The 23,317-nt window shown below is 36.3% G+C and overlaps 1 protein-coding gene and 1 non-coding gene across 4 annotated transcripts in view; one reads left to right on the top strand and one right to left on the bottom strand.

The window, feature by feature from the left end:
- The window catches only part of Shroom4 (shroom family member 4), a 273,979-nt gene that overhangs the window by 59,629 nt on the left and 191,033 nt on the right, over window positions 1-23,317 (bottom strand). The gene's annotated exons all lie outside the window — the stretch shown is intronic.
- LOC147824379 (U6 spliceosomal RNA) lies at window positions 1,921-2,024 on the top strand. The gene has a single exon (XR_015442413.1). It is a non-coding gene; the product is annotated as a U6 spliceosomal RNA (small nuclear RNA).

The raw sequence follows: 23,317 nt of genomic DNA, 5'->3' as shown, positions 1-23,317 counted from the left end.
CACTACTAAAGAAATGGAGCCCTAGGACAACAGCCAACAATAGCTAGGACCCAGATAGTAGAACCTAATCAGCTTGCTTTTGAGCAAACATTACAGTGAGGAAAGGCCAATACTCAGGAGACCTGGAGCTCTGTGAACAAGGTGGACATTAGCAGAGATGAGGTTGTGGAGATGCATAGGCCAGAGATCATGGAGTTTTCCAAGACCAAGGTAAACAGTTTTAATTTTATTTCAGTGAAACAGGAAGCTATTAGAGGTTGTTAAGCAGGGAAATAACATGGTCTAAGGTTTGTATAGATTTCACTTGGCTGATAGATTTAGGATTTAAGAGCAGGGACAAAAGTAGAAGCCAGAGAATTAGTCTACAAGGATCTCACAGGTAAGAGAGAAAGGCAGTTTGTTCTAGGATGGTGGAAATAGGCATAGAGAAAAGTGGTTTAAATGGAGATATTTTGAAGAGATGGAGTAGAGTAGACCGTATTTGCTGACAGGTTGAATGTGGAGAGTGAGGGAAAAAAGAATAAGCTGTTACATTTGGGTCACTGTATCTGTACCTTCTTAATATACTATTCATTTCCAAAACTGAGTCATTAGCAGTTCAGAAGGAGAAGGAGGAGGAGAAGAATGAGAAGTTGATGGTGGTGATACTGGCAGGAGTCATCATTTTATCCAAGCATTTGTGAAGTTTCTATCTACATTTAAGGTGTTCAGAAGGTATTACAGAACACATCAAAACAAAGAAGATATAATCTCTGTGATCAGAGAATTTATAATATAATGGAAAGTAGAAGAAAAAGACCTGGATAACCATAAACAGGGTGGAATGTCAAAAGTATCAGAAAGGAAATGCCAACTAAAGCAGAGTTAAAAGATCACATAGCTGGTTGAGTCAAGGAAAACTTCACAGAACCTCTGAGCTAATTTTGGAAGACTCAGTATAATTTTAACTGGAGAAGTCTGGGAGAAAGGTCCTTCCAAGTTTACATGACCAAAAGTGGGAAAGGCAAAAATACAATGAAATAAGATCACATAGTTTCTATAAGACATGGGAAGCAAAATAAGAATGACTGAAGATCATGGCAAGGTTTGAGTGTCAGGGTGAAGCATTGGTTTTACATAATCCCATAGGCAAGTGACAGGACCCAAAAATTCCCAGAGTAGGAGAGTAAAATGATGCAAGAAGTATTTCAGGAATATTTATTCTCATAGCAACATGTAAGACAAATAATGTCGATATATAATGGAAGAATAAAGAAGTGAGTAGGCTAGTAGACATGATAAAAGGACAAACTAGAGCAATCTCAATTAGGATAGAGCAGAAAGGAAAGATGTGAAGGAGAATTAACAAGGTTGGACCTCTCATTAGATATTGAAGAGAGAGAAGACTGGCTGTGAAGCACCTAGGAGAATGGTGTTATCACTAACGTACATAGAGCAGTGGACAGAAGGAGCTGGCTTTAGGATATGGGAGTTGATTCCAGACAAGAATTTGTTATGCTGTTATCCTGTAGGCATGCATGCCCACTGGGCAGCTGGCCATCTAGGCTGTAGTGAGAGAAAAAGGTTAGGGCAGGACAGATGAGGCAGCCAAGGTTGTTGTAATGGATGTGACTTTCCAGGGTGTGTATCTGTGAGTCTGTGTGTGTGTGTGTGTGTGTGTGTGTGTGTGTGTGTGCACGCAAAGAAAAGAGCATTGATGACAGATCTATAGAAAATAACTATGCTTCCGGCAAGAGACGAAGAGTCAAAGCAATAAAATGCCATTTTCAATGACACTGGCATAATTTTTAAATATAACTGTTAGCAAGGCTGCTGAGAAGTGGGCATTATTATACATGCTGGACAGGAATGGAAATGGGTACACATTTGCTGAAGGGAATTTCATCACGTTATCAGGAGAATGAAAAATGCTCCTTCTCTGCTCTCTTTGGTTGACCTACCCTAAAACTGGAATAATACAGAGAAGATTGGCACTGCCCCTGTACAAGACTTACATGAAGATTCATGAAGTGTTCTGTATTTCTTCTGGAATTACACAGTGGTAATGGTTTTATAGCCTTGTGAATATACTACAACACACTGAATTACACACTTGAAGTAGCGAATTTTATAGTATGTGAACTATGTTTGTTTTAATAAATGTTCTTATTCTTAGATTTAATCTTCATTCCTAGGATTCTATCCTAAAAAGCAGTTAGAGATGCACACACAGATTTATATACATGAGTCATCATCCACTGCAGGATTACTTATAATGATAACATCAGGAATGTCCTGAGTGTCCAAGGTTTAGAAAGATTTAGGTGAAGTACTGTACATCTGCATGAAGGAATAAGAGTCCTTCATTAAAACTATGTTTCTGAAGACTACTTAATGACCATAGAAAAGGTTTTCAATATAATGATGAGTGAAAAAATAGTATACAAACCTGAACATAGTATCAGCACAATTAAAACACTACATATGCAGAGTAGGAGATGTAGCTCAGTGGTTGATCACCTGCCTAGCATGTCTGAGGCCCTGGGTTAGATTCCCAGCACACACACATACACACACACACACATACACACAAGGTGTGTATAGATATACATTTGTATATATATTCATATACAATCATACACAAATTAAAAGGTATGTAAATGCACTCACATCTTACCAGTAGGTATTTATCTCTATGGTGGGATTCAGAGTCATTTTTCTTTTTTATACTTTTTTAAAAAGTCCACATTTTCTACACTATATACTATGACACTTTTCAGTAAGAAGAAGTTTCTAGGGAAAATGACACTGTTCTACTGGACACATTGTGATTTCACTTAACTATTACAAACATCTGGATTCTGCCCTCAACAAGTTCATCCTACAGCCTACCAACCTAGGATAATGCTTTTTTCTCATGGTTTTGCTGCTTGTTAGTTGATTCCTTCATTGTACTAATCTTTTAGAAACTGCATCCGACTTTTTTTTCCAGTGCTAGGAATTGAACCTAGGGCCTCGCCCATGAAAATCACTCGCAGTATCACTGAGATACACCATCAGCTCCCATTTGATAACTTTTTTTTAGTACTGGGAACAGTTCTTTGCTGTGAGACCAAAGCTGGAAGAACAAGGAAAAAAGTTTGAGGGGAGGCCAGCCAGAGGCAAAGAGGTCAAGTCAAGGTCAGTATCAAGGCCATGCCTTGTGCATTGGAAAAAAATACTAATCAGAGCCTTCTTAGCTTTTGTTCCTTTCCAGTTGCCTGATGGACCAGGTGGGACAAAGTTAGGTTGAGAGAGAACAAAGTACAGGAAGATGTGGTGGGAAGTGGCAGCAAGTATCCTTTGTGAAGTCATCTAACTGCTAATATTTTTATGTGATATTTATAATTTATAAAGAAGTTTCATAGACACCATTCGATTTAATCCTCACAATGACCTCATAAGCGCTACTTTAAAAAGAAGAAACTTAAAAAGGTGAAGTAGATCATGCAAGGCTTGAGCACAATTTTTTGCTGCTCAATTATTGTGTTATTTTCCCCTAAACAGTGGTTCTCAGAATTTTTTCTAGAGATCAATGTCAGCATCACCTGGGAATGTGTAAGAAATGAAATTCTGGGGCCTTACCTCAGACCTTCAGAACCAGACACCCACTCTGGGGGTGGGGCTATCCTGGTATTGGAAATTGAACCCAGGGCCTATGCACTGACCTATGTCCCCAGCCCTTTTATTTATTTATTTATTTATTTATTTATTTATTTATTTATTTTCATTTTGAGACAGAATCTCACTAAATTGCTATGCTGTCCATGCTGGGCTCAAACTTGTAATCCTCCTGATTCAGCCTCCCAGAATGCGGGAAAATAGGAATGTGCTACCATGTCTGGATGCAATCTGAGTTTTAATAAGCTTTCTACATGATTCTGATGCACATGCAAATCTGAGAACCATTACTCTAACATACATTTTAAAACAGATATTCAAATGGCTTCTATTAAACACTAGCATCTGCTGATGGCTCCTACTGCTTTGACATATAAGGCTTTTTGCTTTCCTAGGTAAGCTGGGAGCCCCCCTTTAAGTGTCAGTACTATGTACTTAGTAGAGGGCAACTGCTTGAAAAGTACTTGGGTCCTGGGGATAGGAATGTACTTCTTTATGCTGAAGAAAGCTCTAGAACCAAGGAAGCAATTTGTGGATTACAGCTTTCTTTAATCATTCATCTGCCTTTGTCAAAGGGGATAGTTGGGCTAGTGAGAAACTGCCGCGTACCTGCCTCCCTTGTGAGGTCTCTTAATATAAAGCCTCTCACCTGGTTCCACAATGTTCTGCATAAGCCCCTGGGAAATTTCTCCCCCTGAGGTATTTACATCCACAAACCTCTAGTTCATCAAACTTTTCATTTCATTGGTTTTTTTATGGTTTTATTAAAGTTTAGTAACAAAAATTGTATATATTTATGGTGTACAACATGATGGCTTGATATATGTATACATTGTGTAATGCTTAAATCAAGCTAATTAAGGTATCCATTACTTCACATAGTTATTTGTGTGCATGTGGGAGTGAGAATATTTAAGATCTACTCTCTCTTGCAATTTGTAAGTATACAATACATTATTGTTTCCTTTTCAAATTTTCTTTTTATTAGTACATGTTTGCAGTACATAATGATTACATTCTTTGAGGGGAGTTGGTACATATACATAAAACTTCTTAATTATTTTTATCCCCTCCTCCTCCCTCCTCCTTCCTTCATCTCTTGGCCCCCTTTTCTTTTACAAAAGATTTATCTTCCCATTTACTATTATCTATCTTTTATTTTGCTATTATTTGGTTTCTTTATGGTAGCTATTTTTTTCTGGAGAAAAGTGATATCTCAGTGTTGTTTTAATTTGCACTTTTCTCATGGCCTGAGATGTTGAACATTTTTTCATGTATTCATTGGCCATTTGTACCATGTCTTTTTTTGTTTTTAAATTTACTTTTTGATACAAGGAATCGAACCCAGGGCCTAGCACTTGCCGGGCGGCTGCTGCTCCAATGAGCTACATCCCCGGCCCCATTTGTACCACTTCTGAGAAATGTATGTTCCTTTCAATTGCCCATTTTCTGATTGGGCCTTTTATTATTGGGGGGGTCTAATTTTTGAGCTATTTATATATTCTAGATGATAGTCATCATACTATGCATTGGATCTCCAGAACTACTCATCTGGCATAGCTGAAACTGCACCTTTGACAACCATCTCACCATTTCCTGCCCCATCCCACAACCCATAGTACCACCATTCTACTCTTACTGTGAGTTCAATTGTATAAAATTCTACATATAAGTCACATCATGTGATTCTTCTTTCTGTTTGACTATTTCACTTAGTATAATGTTCTCCAGTTCCATCATCCAATTCATCTTGTCAGAAATGATAGAATTTCCTCTTTTTAAGACTGAAGAGTATTGCACTGTGTACCTGTACCATATTTTCTGTATCTACTCATCCATCAATAGACTGGTTGATTTCTTTTCTGGTTATGTGAACAATGCTGCAATTAACAAGGAAGTGCAGAAATCCCTTTAAGATACTGATTTCATTTGTCTTGGATATATACCTAATGTGGGACTGCTAGTTCATTTTTAGTTTTCTGAGGAAACTCCATACCACTTTCTATAATGGCTATACTAATTTTCATTACCACCAACAGTGTAAAAGTGTTTCTTTTTCTCACCAACACTTGTTTTGTCTTTTTGATAACAGCTCTCATAGCAAGTATGAGGTGATATCTCAGTGTGGTTTTGATTTATAGTTCCCTGATAAGTTGCGATACAAAGTATTTTTTCATATACCAGTTGGTCATTTCTATGTCTTCTTTTAAAATGTGGCTATTTTAGGTCCTTTGCCCATTTTCTAATCAGGTTGTTTTCTTACTATTGAGTTGTTTGCTATCCTTATATATTTTTTATATTATCAGATTATGGTTTACAAATATTGTTTTTCATTCCATACATTCTGCCTTTACTGTGTTAATTCTTTCCTCTGCTGTGGAGAAAGAAGCTTTTCAGTTTGATGTAATCGCATTTGACTATACTTTTGTTACCCATGCTTTTGGATTCATATCCAAAAAAATCTTTGCCTAGACCAGTGTCAAGAATCTCTTTCCCCATGTTTTTCTTCTCAGAGTTTGGAATTTCTGATCTTATGTTTAAGTTATTAATCAATTTTGAGTTTTTTTTGTATATGGCAAGAGACAAGAGTCCAATTTTGTTCTTCTGAATGTCTGTATCCAGAATTCCTAGCACCATTTTTGTAGAGATTGCCCTTTCCTCATTATGTGTTTTTAGCAACTTTACTGAAGCAACTTTATTGACAGCAAATGTGTGGATTTATTTCTGATATCTCTTTTTTATTCCACTAATCTGTATATGTGTTTTTATGTGTGTACCATACTGCTGAAACTACATAGCCTTATATTATATTTTGAGATCAGGTAATGTGGTTTCTCTCTGGCTTTGTTCTATTTGCTCAAGATTTATTTGGATATTTGGGGACTCGTTTTTTTACAAATTTTAAGATTGTTTTTCCTTTTTTTGTGAACTATGTCATTAAAATTTTGATAGGGATTACTTTGAACCTACAGATCTCTTTGGGTAGTACGGATACTTTAATAATATGAATTTTCAGTCTATAAATATAGGATGTGTTTACTTTTCATTATGTCTTATTACATGACTTACAATTTCTTTCATTAATGATTTACAGTTTTCAGTATAGAGTTTTTATTTTCTTGGTTATATTTATTCCTAAGTACTTTAAATTTGTTTTGACATTATTGAAAATAAGATTATTTTCTTAATTTCTTTCTCAGGAAGTTTGTTTTTAGTGTGTAGAAATACTACTGACTTTTGCAGGTTGATTTTGTAACACCCAGTTTTACTGAACTCACTTATTATTTCCAACAGCTCTTTAGTAGAGCCTCAGGGTTTTCTATATATAAGATCTTGTCATCTGCAAACATGACTTCACTTTTTCTTTCTAATTTGAATGACTTCTATTTCTTCTACTTGCCTAATGGCTCTGACGAGAACCTCCAGCCCTATGTTGAGAAGAAGTGGTAAAATTGGGGATCCTTGTCTTGTTCCTTATTTAAGAGAAAAAGTCATTTATTAAGGCTACCATGTTTCTCACCTTAGTAAACAATCTGTCATGAGCATTAACAGAAGAGCAGGGAAAAAATTAGTTCAGTTTTGGACAAGTATTTAAGCTTTAAGTATTTCTTATATTTTTAAGCAATACATTTAATATAGAAGGAAAATCATTCAGACAGTACATAAAGGCATAAACAATGAAAAAAAAAAACAGTTCCTCTCAGTCAGAGGAAAAAATTCCTCTTTACTCCTGAGCAGTGGTATTGCATACTGTTAAGAACATAAGCTCAAGAAGCAAACTGTTTAGACTTGAATCCACCACTTTTAGCTATGTGGCCTTAGGCTGGTTATTTAACATCTCTGCCTCAGGTTCATCATCTCTAAAATAGAACTTATAATAATGGAACACAAAAAAGTGTATTATATAATTCTGTTCAGAATCTTGCTATTTGTGTTTAACACTGTATCTTGGAGATATTTCACACCTGCAGATAATTTTACACAAAATTTTAATAACTGTATAGTATTTCATTGTGTGATTTTTTTTCAGTTTATTTAAACTTTACCACCCAAGTAATGAATACTAAGTTTGTTTCTAATTTTTTGCTAATACAAATGCTGTAGTGTATATTTTTCTACGTATCTCCCCCCTGTAACTGATTATATCATTTAGATAAAGTTCTACAAGTGGAACTCTGGATACAAAAGCATGTGAATGTTTAATGTGATATAGTCTACTAAAATATAAGTGGTTATCCTAAATTGCACTTCTACCACCCATGTATTGGAGCAGTGCTTTTCAAACTTCAATGGAAATGTAAATCGCCTGGGGATCTTATTAAGATACAGATTCTGAAGCCAGGCCTGGTGGTGCAGGCCTGTAATACCAGCTCTCATCTCATCTCATCTCATCTCATTTCTCTCTCTCAGGATGAGGCAAGAGGATTACAAGGTCAAGGCCAAACTGGGATACATAGAGAGTTCAAGGCCAGACTGACTGAATGACACAGCAAGACCTGTCCCAAGACACCAAAACAAAGCAAAAAACTTAAAAAGTAAAATAAAGATGCAGATCCTGATTCAGGAGGTCTGGGGTAGAGCTACATTTCTAACAGGCATTTTCTTGATGCAGATCTTGATATTCTCAGGATCACATTTTTTTTCCGGTACCAGAGATCGAACTCAGGACCTTGTTCTTGAGAGGCAGGCACGATGCCACTGAGCTAAATCCCCAGCCCCAGGATCACATTTTGAGTTAGAGGTATAAGAGTTCATGTTTCTCCATATTCTTGCAAAAAAAAAAGTATATTAAACCTTCTGATTTTTGTCAATCTAATGGATGAAATTTGTACTGTGTTCCTTAAGTTAATCTATGTATCTTTAATTATGAGTGTTGTGGGGCATCTTTTAATTTATTTATTTATTTTGGTACCAGGGACTGAACTCAGGACCTTGCGCTTGCAAGGCAGGCACGGTGCCACTGAGCTAAATCCCTGGCCCCATTTTCATTTATTTTTATAAACCAATTTTCTTTCAGCCTGAACTGCCTGTTCAGGTTCTTTTTCCATTTTTAGAATGGATTGTTGGCATTTAATCAGTTATTCTCAAGAGCTCTTCATATATTAAGGGATTTTTATTTATGTATTTCTGCAATGCTTTACATTTTAATTTTTGTATAGTCACAGTAAAATGTTTTCCATTGTGGCTTTCAAGTTTGGAGTCTTGTTTAGAAAGGTTCTTAAGATTTTAAGATAAAACATATGGTAAACATCATATGAAGCCTTCCCTCAATGTCTGTAGTGAATTGGTCCCGCACCCTCCATAAATATCAAAATCTCCAGATTCTTGTATCCCTTATAAAAAAAATAGGATAGTATTTGCATGAAATCTATGTACATCCTCCCCTATACTTTAAATTATCTCTAGATTACTTGCAATATCTAATATAATGTAAATTGTATGTAAATAGTTACTATACTATATAGTTTGAAGAATCATAACAATAAAGAAAGTAGCTGGTATATGTTCAGTACAGCCATATTTTTTGTGAATACTTTTGATCTGCAGTTGGTTGAATGTGCATGTGTGAAATCTGTGAATACAGAGGATTGACTGTACTAAATTATGTCTTTGGACGAATTTCTAGACTCGATCATGGTCTATTGATCCATCTATTCATGTACTAATACCAAAGTGTCTTAATTACTGTAGTTTTATAATACGTTTCAAGAGGACTAGTCCCTTTCTTCTTTATTACTTTTTTTCCCACTGACTACCAAGATCCTGCATTTAAAATCCCCAATTTTCTTGCTATCCCCTATAAAGTAGATTACTTTCTTTTACTTCCATTTTAAAGAGGGCCCTATTGCTCTTAGCTGATTATGAACATAATTTTCTATAGTTTTGTGGTAAAATTCTAATTAAAAAATAAGGAAATAATGAAAATGCTTGCATCTCAATTTAGTGTCTAATTGGCATTATTATGAACAGTAAGAGACAGTATCTGTGTGTCCTTAAAGTACCTGTGCCATAGCACAGAAGGAGATGAGATGCAGCAGGATGCTGTTTTAATGTTCATAATTATGCACCTTATATTCCCAAAACAAATCATTGTTTGACATCAAGGTAAAATGACAATAGTAAGAATTATGACAAAAAGACATAATTGACTCTCAAATATACACATTTTAGAGATTTTCTTTTATCGATATTTATGATTTATTACTTTAAAAAACTGTAAGCTAATCTGGTAAAATATATTTCCTTATTAAAGATGCCTGAAATGAAAATATGCACACATAAACTGAATTAATTTTTGATGATACATAGTGAATATGTCATTTAAGGGAGATTTTATTCCACAAATGCAATAATCTGCACAAAATGAGGTGTCAACTTCTTCAATGACACTTGGTCTAAAACACACACATATAAACACTCTCTTTAGGGGCAATTTCAACCTATCAGGAAAAATATTGGATTAAAAACTATTTTTTTCAGTATCCCTTGATGTGATGCTAAATGTACCACATCTGCAAGAAACAAGAGGAATAGAAAATATAAATGACATTTTCCCATTGACTGAGACCCAGGTTCAGGTCAGAAAAGAAGTCTTCATGTAACAGATGGCTACTGAATGTCTTCATTTACATAGCTAGCGACCATCAATTAAGTTGTTAAGCAGACTAACACCTAGAATCTTAATTCTCACCCCATCCAAAAGCCAATTCATCCAGTTTATTCTTCTGTGGAGACTGGCAAGCATTGCAGGTCTAGGTAAAGATAAAGCCTGAGTAACTGAGAAAGATTTACTTATCCTCGCAGACCAATATACACTTTCTTTTGCTTTGGGATCTACTGGAGGCCAAGGAGGATAATACTTACAGGATGAGGCAAGGGAGAAACCATACACAGCCTAAGGTGTTTTTTTTTAAACTCAGAGAAGGATTTCTGTAGAATTCAGTTAATATTTTATTTAAAACCTCTGAAAATATCACTGAGACAGAAATAGGAACCAACTGAGGTATTAAAGAGAGCATATTAAATATGCAGTCAGACAGATCTGGCTATGACATAGCAGACATGGCAGTTTCTTTACTTCTTTGCACTTCCATCTCCTTATCTGTAAAATAGGGATATATTCTTCTCAATCCTTACAAGAGAACCATGATGACCAAATAACATGATGCACTTGAGAGCTATGAGCACTCTATCTGGCTCATAGCAAGCACAGGGATAGAAAGAGAGAGGTAGCAATTAAATCTGCATATAATCATGGTTCTGGCTGATCCTCTTAAACATTAGTTGGGAAGGTACCTTGGAAGAATGATTCATTCTGGATTTAAGTCCTTAAGAAGAAGTTAGTTTATCCCTTACTGAAATGAACATTTTCAAACCCACTGTGGGGTAGAGAAGTGATACAGCACCATTTCTTTTCTTTTCTTTTTTTTTTTTGGTACCAGGGATCGAATTTGGGACCTTGCACTTGGGAGGCAGGTGGCGGCACCACTGAGCTAAATCCCCGGCCCAGCAACATTTCTTTGAGCTGTAGAACTATGATAGTCCTGATGACTGGATTTTCTCAAAACTCAACAATGTCAATCCAGGGAAAAGATATGAGTACACGCAGAGACTGGATTTGAGTTCCAACTCTGACATTTTTAATCTGTGTTACCTAAAGCAACTGACATGTTTATTCTGAGCCTGGGTTTGCTATCATTATTATATTTCATGATCACATGAGGTCGCAGGTCAACGGAGCTAGTAAGATCATGGGATATGATATACAAACAATAAAGAGCTACCTTCTCAGTCCAACTGTGACAAACCAATGGCCAATATCAGTGTTAACCCTGATAAGCAATGGGGAGAGGAGAAGAAATTCTCTTTTTAGTGGAGATTTATTGTGGCCATGAAAGGGGTTTCTAGAAATTCTTCCTGTTCTGGAAGATGTATCACAATATATTTAAAATCACATATAATAAATCAGCCATACTGTCCATCACTTCATGAGTAACCTCTCCCAGTCATCCTTCAACTTTCTTTTATTAAAATTCTAATTTCTCCCAGGCAGTAAAGTGTAGCAAAGAATTACCCTCACACTCATGCATATCAGAAAGGAAAGAGAAAAGGGGGAAGAGAAAAGAAGGAATGGAGGAGAGAGAGAGAGAGAAGGAAGGTTATTATAAGAGAAAATTTTCCTAATCTCATACAAAAATGCATGTACCAAAATTGTTTTCAAATTTTTGTTCAAAATGTTCCATTCTCTTGTAAAGGCCATGGCACTTTAAGAAATCTCTTCTTGAAGTGCAAAGAGGGATATCCTGAGTTAAGTAACTTTCGCTGTGTGTAGATTTAAATCAAACCATTATTATGACTAAGAAAAAGAAAGACAGGTAATTTTTCTGTTCTTTCCCTTAGAGAAAAACCCTACCCTATTTAACTTTTCAAAGATCATTCAAAGGTATGCATTAACTTTATACTCAACAAGTTGAAGCATATCTGTTCCCCCCTTATAGGAAAAAAGAGAAAGAATATATCTTTGCATTAGGAGCCAGAGACATAATCATTTTTAGCTGAACAAAGATGCCAGAGCATCTAACCAATGCTCTCCCTTTGATTAGCTGGAAAGCAATCATTGTACTCCTACTAGATTTTAGCTTTCACTCAAAATAGAAATTGACCTGCAGTCCAGAAAGCTATCAATTCACAGAAAAATCCCCAGAAGAGATCTTGACATTTGTACCCAGCTCTAGAGTTTGCATGTTTATTAAGACCCAACTTTAAGACTGAGGCTTAAAGAAGTTGTTAAATGATAAGGACTGGTGAAGCACAGTAAACATCTTTAGGATTCACTGTTTCTTTCATTAGCTAGAAGAAACAGATAGTGTTTAAAGCTTGCTTCGTTTGGCTATTTTTATAGAACACTGGACTTTAATAAAGATATTTATTTAATTTTGAATCTATAAAAGCTGTAGAGAGGTTATGCATATAATTCTTAGAATGAGACATTAAAGCATTATTGAGATTTCTGCTTTAGGGAAAATAAAGATGAACTTTTCTTTAGTCCTTCCACTATTACAACTAAAACCCCTGGAAATTATAAACAAACATAAAAAGACTCATCTGTTTTTTCCTGATACTACTCATTTTGAGAAAATATTTGGAAAACATATCTGACAAAGGACTAGTATTTAAAATACGTGAAGACATTTCAAAACTGAAAGGTTAAAAAAAAATCCAATAGGACAGTACCAATGTAATGAAGATGACTTCAATTATACTAAGTGGAAAGACCAGGTAGGAACTGTGGGTTCCAGGGCATGACACACTGGCAAATTCCCTGAATTTTCTTTTTGTCTTATATAGTCCAGATTTAGAACTGAGAAACAACAATCTGAAAACTCCAGAAGAACAGAAAAATAAGCCCTCACAAAAGCTTGCTCTTACTATCCAGAGACACAGAAGTGTAGCTTAACAAAACAGAAAACTTTCAGACAGTAACTTTTCTCCTCCAGCCAAACACCACAGAAAAACTGTGGCTCAACCCAACTTGTGCCAAGAAAAACTAAACTGGGAACCAAGAATTCCACTCTAAGGAGGCTGTAATGATATATCCCAACCTCCAGCTTGCCAATCCTAGGTATTGATAGAAAAGGCTGAAGACAGAGACAGGGCTTTCACCTATGTTGGGCTGTTACAAGATTTCCCCTACAAACAGTGTGAATGGGGAGCATTAGTGTTATGGTTTAGATTTGGCATGTCTCCCAAAAGTTTTTGGAAGGTGAATGGATCAAGGTGGCGCTGTACTCATCAGTGGATTAATCCACAAATAAGTTCATAGCTAAATGTGCTGTTAAGAGGTGGGTCACTGAGGGTGTGACCCAGAAGGCTATATAGGCCCGCCCCTGGCAATTTCTCACTTCTCTCTGCTTCCTGGCTGCTATGGTTTAGATGTAGAATGTCTCCCAAGAGCATCGTGTGTTCAGCGGTGGAGCTTTTGGAAGGTGGTTGGATCATGGGGACGCTGTACTCATTGATGGATTCATTCATTGGTGAGTTCAGCAGCTGACTGTGCTATTGCAAGGTGGGGCCTGATTAGAAGAGGTCAGGCAAGATCTGAAGATCTAGAAGAGGCAGTTGGAGCAAGATCTAGAAGGGTGTACCTCTCTCTTTAGCTCCACCCTTCTCTCTCTGCTTCCTGGTTGCCATGAATGAGCAGCTGTCTTCTAAAGCAGGCCCCTCCACCATTATGTTTCTGAGTTTTAATCAGCCAACTATGGACCAAAACTTCTGAACCTGTGAGACAAATTAAACCCCTCCTTTAAATTGTGGGCACTGGGCATTGTGTTGTAATGGCAAGGGAAGTGAGTAAGACTGATTTTGATACCGGAGAAGTAGGGTCATTGTTGTTATAGTACCTGATCATGTGATTCAGAAGCTTTTGGAACTGGTTTGTGGGAGGAGTTTGGAAAGGTTTGGAGAGGCCAGCTAGGGAAGCCTTAGAATGATGTAAGCCAAGCTTGATGGGTGATTCTGGTCAGAGCTCAGATCACTAGAATGCTGACAGGAATGCAGATGTAAAGGCTAGGCTCAGAAGTTTCAGGTTGCAAACAAGGACACAATTTGCAGTTGGGCTACAGGTCAAATGTGCTATACTCTGGCAGAAAATTTACCTATATTTTTCCCATGTCCTGATATTTTTTGGAAGACTGAGATTTAGGGCAGCAGACTAATTATTCTGGTGGAGTAAATTTCAAGGCAATCCAACATTCCAGCTGTGGCATGGGTACTACTCACTGCTTTTAGCAAGATCTATAGTAGGAGCAAAACCCAAAGCTGAATGATAAGAGGTCTGGCTATTGAAAGAAGCACTTGCAAAGTTGATGCTGAGGAGAGATTGGTTGCTGAAAAGACTAGCATTAAAAAGAAGCCAAGAGGCAACCCATTCGAGACCCCTGCTGTCTCTCAGGGGCTATTCCTATTCCCCATTCTAATTCTTCATTCCTATTCCCCAATAAATTTTCCTACTCTTAAAAAAAATAAAAAGAAGCCAAGTACTTTGCATCATGGCAATAATAAAAATGGCTTGAGGGCATATCAGAAATCAGCAACACTCCACCCTTTACATGCTCAAAGGTATAAAAGGGGAAGCATAAACTCCTTTCAAAGGTTTTGCTTTGAAAGGAGAGCCCAAGGGCAACACACTCAAGGTCTGTCTAATGATTTGTTTCCCCAACATCCAGGCACTTGGAGGCTGCTGCAGCCAGGATCCAAGGGGGGCCAGCTACTGCTTGAGCTGTTGGCAGACCTTGGCATTATCCACAAGGAAGAATGCAAGAGTTGTGGGGTCAGGGAGGCTTCTATCTAGCTCTCAAAAGAACATGTAGGAGGTTGGACAGTGTGCCCTTGAGAGGGTAGTGTGTGAAGCTGTGAGAGTTAAGTCAAAAGTGCAGTGGAGAACCCAGGTAGCTGGAGAAGCCAGGGATGTAAAATATCTGCTGAGAAGAGCCACAGGTAATGAGCAAAGCCACCCTCAAAGAAAGGCCATAAGGACTGCAACCAGCAGTACCATAAAGGTGGGGCTGCCCGTGTCCTTTTGAGTTCACATTTCACCACAATTTGCTCTTGGTGCTGGACACGGAATTACAAGATTTAATGTTTGCCCTGCTGGGTTATGGGTATTCCTTCAGTCTGATTCCTTGCTGTTCCCCATCCCTCCTTGGTGGAATGGACGTGTTTACCCTGTGCCATTGTATGTTGGAGTGTTTAACTTTCTTTCTGGTTTAAACAGTTAGAAATTTGCCTTGGGTCTCAGAGAAGGCATTGAACTTGGACTTTTCAACAATGCTAGAACTGCTAAAAATTTTGTAACTCTCAGTGATGGATTAAATCTATTCTGCATAAAGAGATGGACATTAGTTTTTTAGGGGCCAGGATCAAAATGTTATGATTTAGATCTAGAATGTTCCCTGAGAGCCACATGTGTTCAAGTGGGGCTTTTGAAGAATGGTTGAACCATGGTGGCACACACAGTACACATTGGTGGATTTATCCACTGATGAGTTCAGTGGCTGAGTGTGATGTTGGGAGGTGGGGCCTGATCAGAAGAGGCAGGTCACTGGGGATGTGACCTGGAAGGTTGATGATCTTTCTCTCTGGCTTCTCTCTTCTTGTTTTGCTTCGTGGCCACCATGATACGAGCAGTGGACAGCTTTCCACAATGCCAGGTCCTTCCGCCTTGCTGTTTCTGTGTTTGAGCCAGCTGACCATGGACTAAAAATGTGAGCCAAAATAAACCTCTCCTCTTTTAAGTTTTAAATGTTGGGTATTGTGTCTCAGCAAGAAGGAAAGTGACTAAGACACTGGCCACCATGATGTGAGCCACTTCCTTCTGCTATGCCCCCCTGCCATGATGTTTTGGCTTGGAGCAGCCAAACATGGATTGAAACATAAGCCAAAATAAACGTCTGTTCCTTTAAACGGTGGGTATTGGGTATTTTGTGCCACTGGTGAGAAAGTGACTAAGACAACGGGCACCTACCCACACCTGACAATAACAAGTAGCCCCTCTTCTCACAGCTGAGGTGGTGTCAGAGGAAGCTTCACAGGAAGCAGAAAAGAGGCACTCCCAGCAAGGGAGGTATTAGTATAAGCCTAACAGGAACAAAAAGACTTCCTTGTTGGGTATCAATTAAGGTCTAGACTTAAACCTCCACACAGCAGTAATGAGGCACTGACCCTATGGCCTGCCACAGTTGTGTCAGAGGAAACCAGCTAAAACAAAGTTTAAACATAATTCATAACATAATACTCATAATATAATACATAGTAGTCCTATTTCAAATAAAAAAAATCATTCATCATACTAAGAACCAGGAAGATCCTAAACTGAACTGCAACAAAAAAGTAATCAATAGATACCAACACCAAAATGAAGAAATATTAGAAGTATATAATAAAAACATCCATCATAATGATGTTTCAATGAGTAATTATAGATACACCTTAAATGAATGACAAAAGAGAATGTATCAGCAAAGAAATAGTATGTCTTAGGAAAAATACAAGATATAAATGACCACCAAAGGAAAAACTGAAAATTAAAAATAGCATATTCAAAAAAATGCTAATAAGTGAACAGCATTAACAGAAGAATGGAGTGGACACAAAACAAATCAGTAAACTTGAAGACAGCAAAATAGAAATAATGCAATATGAATAACAGAAAGTAAGTAGATTAGAAAAATAAACAGAGCCTCAGATATAGTCAGGGTTGTAATGAAAGAGCTAACATTCATAATATCATAATACTAAAAGGAGAGAAGAAAGAGAGCAATGTTAAAAATGTACTCAACCAATTAATGTGTGAAAACTCTTCAAATTTGCCAAAAAGCATTCTTGGATGAGAAAAAAAGGAAGAGAATTCATTACTTACAGACTTGTTCTAAAAGAATGGCTAAAGGAAGTTCTCTAAATGGAAAGGAAATGATAAAGGAAGGCTGGACTAACAGGAAGGAAGAAACAATATGGTAAAAAAGACAGACAAAACAACAGACTTCCTACTCTTCTTCAGTTGTATAAATTATGTTTGATGATGGGTACAAAAATTATAACATGTTTGATGTGATTTTAAATGTATATAAAGGAAATATTTAAGATAATTTTATTATAAATAGGGAAACATAAAGGGAGGTAAAATTTCTAAATTTTTCTCAAACTGGTAAAAAAAATCAAAATACTGATAAATGATGCATATATATTATATTATCTATAATAGCCACTAAAAGTCTATATGAAGAGAAACACTTTAAAGCATTAGCGATAAATAAAACTGGAATTTTATTATTGTTAAAGTAACCCACAATAATTCAGGAAAAAAACAAAATACAGGAATAAAAATAGGACAAATAGAAACAAAATAAAATATTAAAATTAAGTCCTAACCTATCAGTAATCACATTAAACAGAAATAGTATATACATGAATTATGACAGAGATTGACAGATTACATAAAAACACATGATTCAAGTATATGCTGTCAACAGAGTTACTTCAAATAAAACTGAATTCAGACAGGTTAAAAGTAAAAGGATGTAAAATATATAATCTAAATTCTGATCAAAAGAAAGACAAAATGGCTATATTCACAGCAGATAAAGTAAGTTTCAAAGCAAAGAAAATTACTATATAAAGAAAGGCATATTGCACAATGAAAAAAGGGGTCAATCTACCAAGAAAGGATAAAAATCCTAAATGTGAAGTCATTAAACAAATGAACTGGAAAATATGTGAACAAATCCAGATAGAACTTAAAAGTTAAACAGACAAATCCAGAATTATACAGTACTTGAAGATTTCAATGCTCTTCTCTCAACAATTGATACAATAATTAGAAAATATGAAAGGAGATAGAATTCCACACTACCATTTACTATTAAGACCTAATTGACATGTATAGAACACATAACAGCAATAGAATTTACATTGTTTTCAAGTGTTCATGAAAAATATACAAAGAGAGACCATATTCTGAGCCATAAAACAAACCTCAAGAGCTATAAAAAAAACTGAAATCATTCACAGTATATTCTCCTGCCACAATCAATTCAAACTAGAAATAAATAATAGAATACACTTAGAAATTATACAACATATCCATAAGTAATCCACAGATCAAAGAGAAACTCTCCAGACTAATCAGAAATTACATTAACTAAATTAAAATTAAATAAGCATATTAAAATTAGTGAGCTCATAGGACTAACTTCTTATATTTGAAAGAAGGAAAAGGCTCAAATAAATAATCTAAGCTTCATCTTAAGAAATTAGGAAAAGAAGAGCAAAAGAAACCCAAATCAAATGGAATGAAGGAAACAGTGAAGATGAGAGCAATATCAATAAAACTAAAAATATTACAGAAAATCAATACAAAAAAGTTGATTCTTTGATAAAAGGTCAATAAACTAGACAAACCTCTGCCAAGACTGATAATCAAAACATACAAATATACAAGTTAAAAATATCAGAAATGAAACAAAGTCTATCACTGTAGACTATGAAGGTATCAAAAAGACAATCAAGGAATACTATAAACAACTTTATACACACACATATGATAATTCAGATTAAATGGACCACTTCCTTGAATAACTACAAACTACAACTCACTCAATATGAAATAAATCATTTGAAAACTCCTATAACTATTAAGGAAATTGATTACAAAATTAAAAACTTGTAAAAGACATCCATAGGCCCACACAATATTCCTGGATAATTCAAACTAAACATTACACTCTAACCCAAATATATGCAATTATTACATGGTGAGGGATAAATATTGCTTAGTTTCTCTTATTTTTTATTCCATTAAGTTTATTGGTACATTTTAGGTATACATTATGATCACATTCATCATTGGGAATTTGTACCTGTACATGATATATCTTGGTTCTTGTTTGGTTTCTCTTATATGAGAAAGCCAAAATAAAAATAATTTAAAAAGCAAAATAAAAGAGAGATGGTATGAAACAGTGAGGTAAGCTTTGTGGAGAAGGAAAAGGGATCTGTGAAAGGGGGGAGAGGGGAGGGCAGAAAGAAAAGAAGAAGTAAAAATGATCCAGCTGCGATATGTGTATGTACCAATTCCCAGAAATAAATGTAATCATTATGTATTGCAAAAATATACAAACAATAAAAACGTTAAAATAAAAGATAAAAATATTAGAATGTTGCTTAAAAACAAATAATTTTCATCTGTCAATTAAAAAGAAAACTATAAATAAAAGAATTGCTTCAAGAATTAGCAAAAAGTTTACATAAGATCTTCCATAGAATTGAAAAGAATTGTTCTCAATTCATTTTATGAAGCTGGTATTATCCTGATGTGAAAATTAGACAAAAACTGTATCTCCCCCCTCCTCCCAAAAAACCTACAGACCTCATGAATAAGTAAGAAAAATCCTCAGGAAAATGTCAGGGAATATAATTCTTCAATAAACAAAAGGAATTATATAATTCAACCAAGTGGAACTTATTTCTGTGATGCAAAACTGGTGCAAGATTTGAAAAACAATCAATGTGACATACAGTATCAACAAGCTAAAGAACAAAACTCTTGAGATTCATCCTAGTCATGTATAAAAAAAGTTTTTATACATTCATTCATACAACTCTCAGCAAACACGGAATAAAGGGGAATCTCCTCACATGATAAAGAACATCTACAAAAACCCAACTGCTAGCCCAGTATAATGGCCCATACCTGTAATCCCAGCACTTTTGGAAGCTAAGGCAGGAGGATCACAAGTTTGAACCCAACCTGAGCAATTTAGTGACTTAGCAAGACCCTGTCTCAAAAAAAATTTTTCTTTTTAAAGCCTGTGGATGTAGCTCAGTGTGAAGGCCCTAAATTCGGTCACCAGCTCCACCTCCCCACACACAAATCCTACTGTTAACATCATACTTAATGAAAGACAGCTTTTCCATAAAGATTGAATATCCATTCCACAAGGGATGAAAATATTCCACAAAGGATAAATATCCATTCTTCTCATTCTTATTCAGTATAATACTGGAATTTATAGTCAGAACAGTAAGAAAAAGCACCAAAAGGAATTTGAGTTGGAAATAAAATAAAACTGTCCCTGTTTGTAGATAACATGTGTCAAAAATCCCATGATCTAAAACAAATGAACAACAGAAACTGCTACAGCTACTAAGTATACAAGATGAACAGACAAAAAGCATCACATTTCTATATACTAACAACAGACATGCATAAAGAAAACTACCATTCATAATTTCTGCAAATAAAATGAAATGCTCAGTTGTAAGTCTGACAGGACACGTATAAGGTCTGTATGCTGAAAACTATATAATGCTCATAAAGAAAATCAAATAAGATCTAGGTAAATGGACTTGTTCATGTATTAGAAGACTCAATGTAGCAAAGATGTAATTCTCCCTAAATTCTCCTACATATTTAACAAAATTCCTATCCAAGTTTCATCAATATTTTGTGGATACAAACATGAACAACTGTACTAAAAAGACAGAGAAACTAGGATAACTAAAGTAATTTAGGAAAAGGAGAATAAAAGTGGAAGAATCAATCTACCCAATTTTTATAATTATGGTAATCAAAGGGGGTGGTATTAGTAGAGGGTTATACACACTGATCTGTGGCACAGAATAGAAAACCTAGAAATAGACCCACACGGTTATACCACTCCTTGTCAGTATCACACTCAAACATATCACCTTAAGAATACTTAACCTTGAAAGAAAGCCAATAGTAAGTTCATAATTCTGACTAATGTAATACAGCTATCCCATATACTATCAGAAACACAATAATCCCTTCTCCAAAATTCCACACCATTCCAGCATTTTTCAAAAGTCCAAATTCAAATCTCCTTTGAGACCAACACAAACTCTTGGCTGTCAACACTGGTAAAAATAAAAAACAAGTAATGTAATTCCAAAGTATAGTGGCACAGGGTAAGCATTCCCATTCCAAAAGGGAGGAAGAAGGGAATAGAAAAGAATCAGTTCAAAGCAAGACTGAAAGCCAGCAGGGCAAACACTAAATCCTACAGATTCATATCTGGAATCTGGGGCACATGGTGGTGAGATGTGAGTCTAGAGGGCTTGGGCAGCCTCACCCATATGGCCTTCCTAGTTTTAACCCACACCACCTTGGTCTTGGGCTGCTTCTACTCATGGTCTGCACCTTTCCTCTACAAAGGTTCCACATTTCTGGCATCTCCAACTTCCTGGGTTCTCCACTGCACCTTTGGCTTCGTTCTCATAGCTTTACGCACTGCCCTTTCAAGGGCTCCTTGCCTGGCCTCCCAGACCACTTTTGAAATCTGCATGGAAGCTTTCCTGACCCTACAACTCTTGCATTCTTCATGCCAGTATAACCAGCATCATTTGGACAATTTCAAGGTCAGCTGCCAGTTCAAGTCTTAGCCCTGCCCCCTTGGACCATGGCTGCTGCAAGCCTTTGAATGACTTGGTGGACAAGCACAATGAGATGAATCCCAGGGAACAAATTCCCTAGAAGGCCCTCCTTGAGCAGGAATTCCAGGGACTCTCTTCTGAAATGAGAAAGATTTACACTTTTGCACCTTGGAGACTTCCACGGTGGGGTCTTGCTGATTTGTGAGATGCCCTCAAGGCCTCTTTCTTCTTGTCTCTGTACAAAGTACTTGCTTTCTTCTTAATGGTGCTAATTTCTTTAGCAACCCCACCTCCTTTGGCCCCAACTTTAAAAATGGTTCCTTCTGACCCAAAATGTAAGTTTTTCAAAAATTTCTGCTCTGCCTGTTACTGGAGATTTTCATTATAGATCTGGATAAAAGCAGCTAGCAGTACCCATACCACAGCCCGAATATTGTGCTATCTTGAAATTTCCTCCATCACATAATTAGTCCATCACTCTTAAACTCAATCTCCTGCAAAGTCTTAGGACATGGGCAAAACATAGACACACTTTTTGCCAAAGTGTGACACACATGCCCTCTAGTCCAAATGCCAATAAAGCCCTTGCTCCCAAATGAAACTTCCTGAGCCTATCATTTACTGTCGATATTACTATTAATATTTTGGTCTTCTGAGCTCTGACTACAATCACCCATCAGGCTCTACTTACGCATTCTAAGGCTTCTGTAAGATCCATCTCCAAATCCTTCCAAACTGTTTCTGCGTACCAGTTCCAAAAACTTCTAAACCACGTGTTCAATGACCCCATTTCATTATTAACAATTGTACTAGTAAGCTTTCCCATCACTGAGACACAATATTCAACAGCTAACACTTAACCTCCACAAATTAAAGGAGAGAAGTTTTAATTTAACTCATGGTTTCAGGAGATTTAGTACATGGTCAGCAGGCTCCAAGGAAGAAAGTCATGGCACAAGGGCATGGTGGACCAAGGCTGCTTAGCAAATGATGGCCAGGAAGCAGAGTAGGGGCACAATGCCAAAGAAGAATGGAGGAAGAATAAATAGCATCCAAGGTCACAACTCCATGACCAACTCAGACATACCCAGGAGGATGTTTACTAATGTCTTACATGTTTCTTAATCCAATGAAGTTGGCATATTAAGATTAACAGTCATACCAACTCATTTCTAAGTAAGCTGGAAAAGCAATTCAGTAGAAGAAAGATGGCCTTTTCAAAAAATGGTGCTGTAACAATTGTATAATCTTACCTCATGCGCATGTAATACTACAAATATTTTGGAAAATAGGAGAAACATTGTGTATCTGATACTTTGCAAATGGTCCTCAGACTTGAGAACAAAAGCATGATTCATCAAAAGAAAAATTGGTAAATTAGATTTTTAAATTACATCATTCATTCTTGCAGTAACTGTTCAATACTCTATGATGTGCTGGGATTTTAATGATGATTAAAAGGCTGTCCATATCTTCAAGGAGCTCATTGTTTCATAAGGAAAAGAGAAAACTTATGTGGTGAGTATATGGGGAGACAACCATTAGCTCTCCTGTGGGAATGAAGAATGGCTTATAATGTATGGCAATGCCCTTTAACAATGAATAGGGGCTTACCAAAAAAGGAGGAGTGAAATACTATTTCAGGCAGAGAAAATGGTATCTGTAAAAGCAGAGTTATGAGATAACACTCTGTTTAAGGAATGGTTAAAATGCTCAAAGAGGCCAAAAG

Source organism: Heterocephalus glaber, unplaced genomic scaffold, assembly GCF_053883595.1.
Source record: "Heterocephalus glaber isolate CG9 unplaced genomic scaffold, H.glaber_assembly_v1.0 deba00001546, whole genome shotgun sequence".
In the NCBI taxonomy this organism is placed as follows: domain Eukaryota; kingdom Metazoa; phylum Chordata; class Mammalia; order Rodentia; family Bathyergidae; genus Heterocephalus; species Heterocephalus glaber.
Note: the sequence above shows the minus strand (reverse complement) of the source record. Positions and strands in the feature narration are given on the sequence as shown.